We start from the raw sequence: 6,283 nt of genomic DNA on the forward strand, positions 1-6,283 counted from the left end.
TTACCCTTTTACTATATAGAATAGAGGCCTGGTGCATGGGTGGGGCTGGCTGGTTTGCCCTGAAGGGTGTCCTGGATCAGGGTGGGGGTCCCCACTGGGGTGCCTGGCCAGCCTGGGTGAGGGGCTGAGGGCTGTTTTCAGGCTGGGGGTGACTGAAGCTCCCAACCACTCCTTTTTTCTTTTTTCTTTTTTTTTATTCTGGGCCAGCTTTAGCTTTGAGGCTTGGCTCCAGCCTTAGGCCTCCCGCTGCTGAAAGTAGGTTCCTGGCCTTTGTTTACAATGTTACAATCCTGCTGGCTGAAGCCCGGCTGTGGACTAAAGCAGGTTTCTGGGGTTTTGTTTAGCTTCTATATTTGTTACATAGTTGCTTAGAGTTGCAGCTCAGAGGCCTGCAGCGGCAGGCGGGGAACTTGGAGTCCTCAGTCACTGAAGCAAGGAAGCCTCATGTTAGTTTCAAGCTGCCTGGCTGCCGGCCTCCATCTTGGCTGGCAGTTAATTTGCATATTGCCCTGATTAGCCAATGGGAAGGGTAGCGGTTGTACGCCAATTACCATGTTTCTCTTTTATTAGATAGGATTCTGCTCCCTGAAGCCTGATGTGGCCCTTTAAGTTGAGGTCACACAAAACCCTCTCTACCTTTGGTGCTTATGTAGCAGACCTGCTCCAAGATTCAGAAACAGACAGGAGTCTAATCTATAGCAATTCAAGTGACAAGTATTCACTTTCCCTCTGCAGTGTCCTGCAGCCATGGTCACATCCCAGTTTTCTCCATGTTGTTTTTTTCTGTTTGTTTGGGTCTCTGTTCTGCTCATTAGGGGATTTCTTCTGATGTCAGGTGGTGCTTGGTTATCTGCTGAGAATTCCAAATAGGAGATTAAAGTGCTCAAAGTGCTCAAAGTGCACCCACCATCGGGTGGGTAAGAGATGTGTACCTCTTTCCAGTGAGCTGCCTGGGCCATTTCGTCAGGGAGGCCCCACCCGATATCAATGTCCTTAGGTCTCCTTGGTCGGGTTCCAGACTCTTCTCAGTTCCTGTGAGGAAAAGGAGAAGAGGGCTGGGTCCCCGCACCTTCGTTCTTTTCAGTGGTTCTCTGCTGTGAACTGTGCCTGGTATCTTCAATCCAGAGCCCTCTGTTTCCTCTCCAGGAAGCAAACCTCCAGGCTGCTGCTGTGTGGGAGGGGGCAGTTGCCCACTGCATTGGAGAAACCTAGGCAATCTGACTACTTCTGTAACAGGCTTTCAATCCATCTCATTCTAGCATCTCCTCTCTCATCCCCACTTCCAGAGGTGCCTGGTGCTGCCAACCATGAACCATGTACCAATCTATCATGTAAATCTGGATGGTTCTTGTCTTAGGATGGCCAGCTTAGCACTCAGTTTTCTTGTGTCTGCTAAATCATGAACTGTTTAACCAACTCGTTAAAAGCTTCCAAAATTATGTTGCTATGGTTCCCTTCCCCTTCCACCCCCGCCCCAATTCTTTTAAGTTTGGGGTTGAAAACACCACTGACAACAACAACATTTTTATATTTTTGTCGGGTTGGGGGAGGGAGTGAAGTTATATTCATGTTTTGGAATCCCTGTCTTTACCCAAAGGTCTTTACTCTGTATTTGAAGACAATGCAAAAGGGAGTGGACAGAAGCAAAAGGGGGGAAAATGCAATTATTAACAATTGGGAAGGACAAATTAGTGAGGGGAGTGATGACTTCTCTGGAAATTGTTTTGTAAAAGAATGAATGCATAGTCAGTTTTGTATAGATGACCCCTCAAACTTCCTGTTGGATAGCTGTACCTGTTCCTCCTGCAACATAAAACACTCGGGTAAAGCTCTAGCTGGGTTGGCTCAGTGGATAGAGCGTTGGCCTGTGGACTGAAGGGTCTCAGGTTCAAGTCCGATCAGGGGCACATGCCCAGGTTGCTGGCTTGATTCTGGTTTGGGAGCGTGCAGGACGCAGTCAATCGATTATTCTCTCTCATCATATTTCTATCTCTTCCTCTCTGAAATCAAAAATATATTTAAAAATAAATAAACAAAAATAAAACACTCAGGTAAAAACAAAACAGTATAAAAAACAACAGATTTTAGAGGGGCATGGCCCTGTTGATACCTTGATTTCGGACTTCACAACTGGAAGACAATAATTTCTGTTGTTTTAAGCCCCCTGGTTTGTGGTACGTTATTCCAGCAGCCCTAGGAAACTAATTAAAGTCTCAAATGCGTAGCCACACGTGGTGGTTCCTTTGCTTGCAGAGACCTTCTACAGAGAGCCTCCCTCACTCCCCACAGGTCCTGCTCAAATCCCACCTTTGCAGAGGCCACGTCCTACTATGCCACCAGAACTAACAGTTCCTGCCTCTCTCCACTCCTTCGCCTCATTTATTTTTAGTTGTGGTTCCTTAGCCATACCTGATATTATATTGTATAGCTTTTGTTTATTGTCTGCCTGACCTTCTAGAATGTAAGTGTCATGGAAGTCCAGCCGATGTTGCTCAGTGGTTGAGTGTCGACCTATGAACCAGGAGGTCACAGTTCAATTCCTGGTCAAGGGCACATGCCTGGGTTTCAGGCTGGATCTCCAGTGTAGGGAGGCAACCAATCAGTGATTCTCTCTCATTATTGATGTATCGATCTCTCTTCCTCTCCTTACTCTCTGAAATGAATTTTTTAAAAAAAGAAAGAAAGTCTAATTCATGGCTATAGGCTCAGTGCCTACTATGTGCCTGATATAGGTAGGATCTCCACACACACTGTATTTGTTTCATAAATGAATGAACTACTTGACAGTCTGGTTTACTTTTGCTTTTTTTTTAATTGATTTTTTTTTTTTTTTTTTTTACAGAGAGGAAGGGAGAGAGATAGAGAGTTAGAAACATTGAGGAGAGAGAAACATCAACCAGCTGCCTCCTGCACATCTCCCACTGGGGATGTGCCCGCAACCCATGTACCTCATGCCCTTAACCGGAATCGAACCTGGGAACTTTCAGTCTGCAGGCCGACGCTCTATCCACTGAGCCAAACTGGTTTCGACTACTTTTGCTTTTTTATAGCCTTGACATTGCATTGCTCATAGTAGATTCTCAAATACGTGCAGATGCACCAAAAAGCCCATCACCATTAGTGGGCGTAAGGCTCTGTAGGGTTAAGGGAGGAGTAAAAATGTGTAACACATTGGCCTGGTCAGGTGGCCTCTTTGCTATAAAACAATTGTGGGGACAATCGATCAGATTTCTCCGAGTAATCATTTGTTTGCCTCACACAGCCACTGTTTCTCTTGCATTGAACATCACCCCCACTTGCTCTATTTTTCTGATTAAGGAAACAGAATTGAGTAATCTAAATTTAGTTTGTGTAGCTCAGAGGTGCCAATCATGGCACATAATGAATTAGGCGATTCCTCTCACCCCGCTTCCCTGAAGCATTGAGCTGAAACCAACCTCATTTCATTGAGGACCACGGGCTGAACTGGGGCGCTGTCTGTGACAGGACAGTGCTTTCCTCACTAATGAAGTCACCAGCTCAGGCAACCTCCACAAGGTGGGGGTGCCGCTTATCTGAGTTGGTCCAGAGACTGCTTTGGTCCTCTGTTTGCGAAGGGAAGTGGTGTATAATTTTGTTACAAATACGTAAGACAGAAAAAAATGCACTTATGTAATATAAATATGTAAATAAAATGTGTATACATACACAATACATATATATAAATCTCATATAATTTTGTAAATGTCTTTAGTCTTTCAAGGACCTTCCTTTCTAGTTTTCTTAGTAAACCCATATTTAGAATTCACAATTTCTGGGTAAAGGGCTGTTTTCTAATCAGTTTTGGAAAGAGCCGATATAAAGCACATTTGATGTGCTTTCATTTCATAAAAACATTAAAAAGTACTCGTTGGAAAGCTGTTATATTTGATATTTGTAAGAAATAAATCATAGGTTAGAAATACCGATTGCTATGGTACTCTCTGTAGGGGAAAAATAATGAAGTTCTGTTTCCATTTATAACCTCTGAGTCTTTATATGCACCCCAGGTTTTATTTATTTATTTGGAATTTCTCAATGTGTACTCTGTTGTGTAGAACTTCTCTCTCTGCATAATGATTCATCCACATTTTGCTGGTATCAGTACTTCACTAAAATCATTTATTTCCAATTACAGTTTACATTCAATATCATTTGTATTGGTTTCAGGTGTACAGCATAGTGGTCAGGTTAGACAATCATATACTTTATGAAGTGTTCCCACCAATATTTCCAGTACCCACTTGGTACCCTACATAGTTATTACAATATTATTATTTATGTATATTTAATATATTTTTATTGACTTCAGAGAGGAAGGGAGAGGGAGAGAGAGAGATAGAAACATCAACGATGTGAGGGAATCATTGATTGGCTGCCTCACGCATGCCATGCATTGGGGATCGAGCTCACAACCCGGCATGTGCCCTGACCAGGAATCAAACTGTGACGTCCGGTTCACAGGTTGACTCTCAACCACTGGGCCACACCAGCTGGGTTATTACAATATTATTGATTATATTTCCTATGTTGTACTTTACATGGCCATCAATCAGGAGGTTTTACACATGAGGAATTTTGACTGGGCTTTTTAAGTCAGTAAAAATGAAAATGCAAGATGTGAGTAAAATGTATGAAATGGTGCAAATTCACTTTTTAAAATGTTATTATGTTGGTATATTTAATAAAGTATGTTTTGTGAGCTTCTTTCTCCTTTCTGGTCAGATACAAAGTTAGCCCCTCCCAACTGTTGAAGATGTGAGATATGGCACCTTCATGCCTTGTCACTAATCACCAGCATTGGCCTGGGAGGGGCCTGAAGGCCCTGGTTATCTGCACCTGGCAGGAGGGGCACAGCATCCCCATGGAGCGGTGGCTTATCCAGGCTCCCCGAGGTGGTTGAGAAGAGCCCATGTAGCTCAGACATCTGAAACCGTGGCCTTTTCTAGTTCTCTGGCATTGTCTACAGTTTTATCCAGCACAGCATTTCAAAATGTAGAGGAGGCCACATGCAAATACAAATATTGTATTTGTTCCCGTTTTGTTTTTTTACTTCAAAATAAGATATGTGCAGTGTGCATAGGAATTTGTTCATAGCTTTTTTTTAAAACTATAGTCCGGCCCTCCAATGGTCTAAGGGACAGTGAACTGGCCTCCTGTTTAAAAAGTTTGAGGACCCCTGATGTAGAGTCTTTCTGTGTAGTTTATTTAAAAGAAATAGATTTAGGCTTTAGGTAGAGAAGTATATTATCTATAATTATCACCTCTGTAAAGGGCAAATTAAACGAATGCTTGTTATGAGAGTAGAGCTAGCAAAACGTATATATAGGAAGCAGTTGATACTTGGAGCAAGTTTCACTGTCTGCTTTTCGAGAAACATCTCTAGCTTGGATTTGAAGGTCATGTAGGTAATAGGAAAGGCAATCTCTGTAATGAGACATTTTACACTGGGCTCATCCATAAGGAGGGCTAACTTCAATAATAAACTAAACCAATCACGAGCACTCGTTTTAACTACAGGAAATTGGTTTCAACCCAATCTAGACTTCATCTTGTGGAATGTTCCATCTGGCTTGCGGCCTTACTTTGCCCACATGTTTATAGAGGACTTTTCTGGCCTATTTCAAATTACATTAGTCTTCCCTCTCCCATCTCCCTATGTCGCTTACTTTTTCTTTCTAATGCTCATCATCACCCCAAATAGTACATATTATTATTATTTTGTCTCTCCCCTAAATCCCATGTAAAGTCCTTGTCTGTTCTGTTCACTGCTGTTTTCTCAGTGTACATAGTAAGTGCTCAGTAATTGTTCAATGAATGAGTGAACAATGATACCCGAGAGCTTTCTGTTATAAGGGTTTTTGGTCTGGTTCTACACGATGCGCTGAACATCTGGGCACGGTTGGGCGGGGGAGGGGTCGGAGGTGTGGGAACGGCTAGAAATGAGGGAGGTTCCTGTGCTCCCTGCGCAAACCATTCCTCTAAGAACTGCATTTGCCTTACTGGCTTTCACTTTTCGTAACGTTCTCATGTTAGCAGTATAATCTTGAAACTGAATAATCATGACATGAGTCTCTAGTATAAAATCATTCCTTTGCCTATTCTGAAAACAGAGCAAAACAAAACAAGGTCTGCACAGTTGTGCTGTAACCGGGCAAGCAAACTGGAGAACTGAGTCGAAGCATCCTAATACCTAAGTAACAATAATGGAAATATCTAAAAAGTCCTTGGCTGTGGCTATGGCTCCTGCCTTAGTGAGGTTGGC

Source organism: Myotis davidii, unplaced genomic scaffold (assembly GCF_000327345.1).
Source record: "Myotis davidii unplaced genomic scaffold, ASM32734v1 scaffold38, whole genome shotgun sequence".
NCBI classification, from domain to species: Eukaryota; Metazoa; Chordata; class Mammalia; order Chiroptera; family Vespertilionidae; genus Myotis; species Myotis davidii.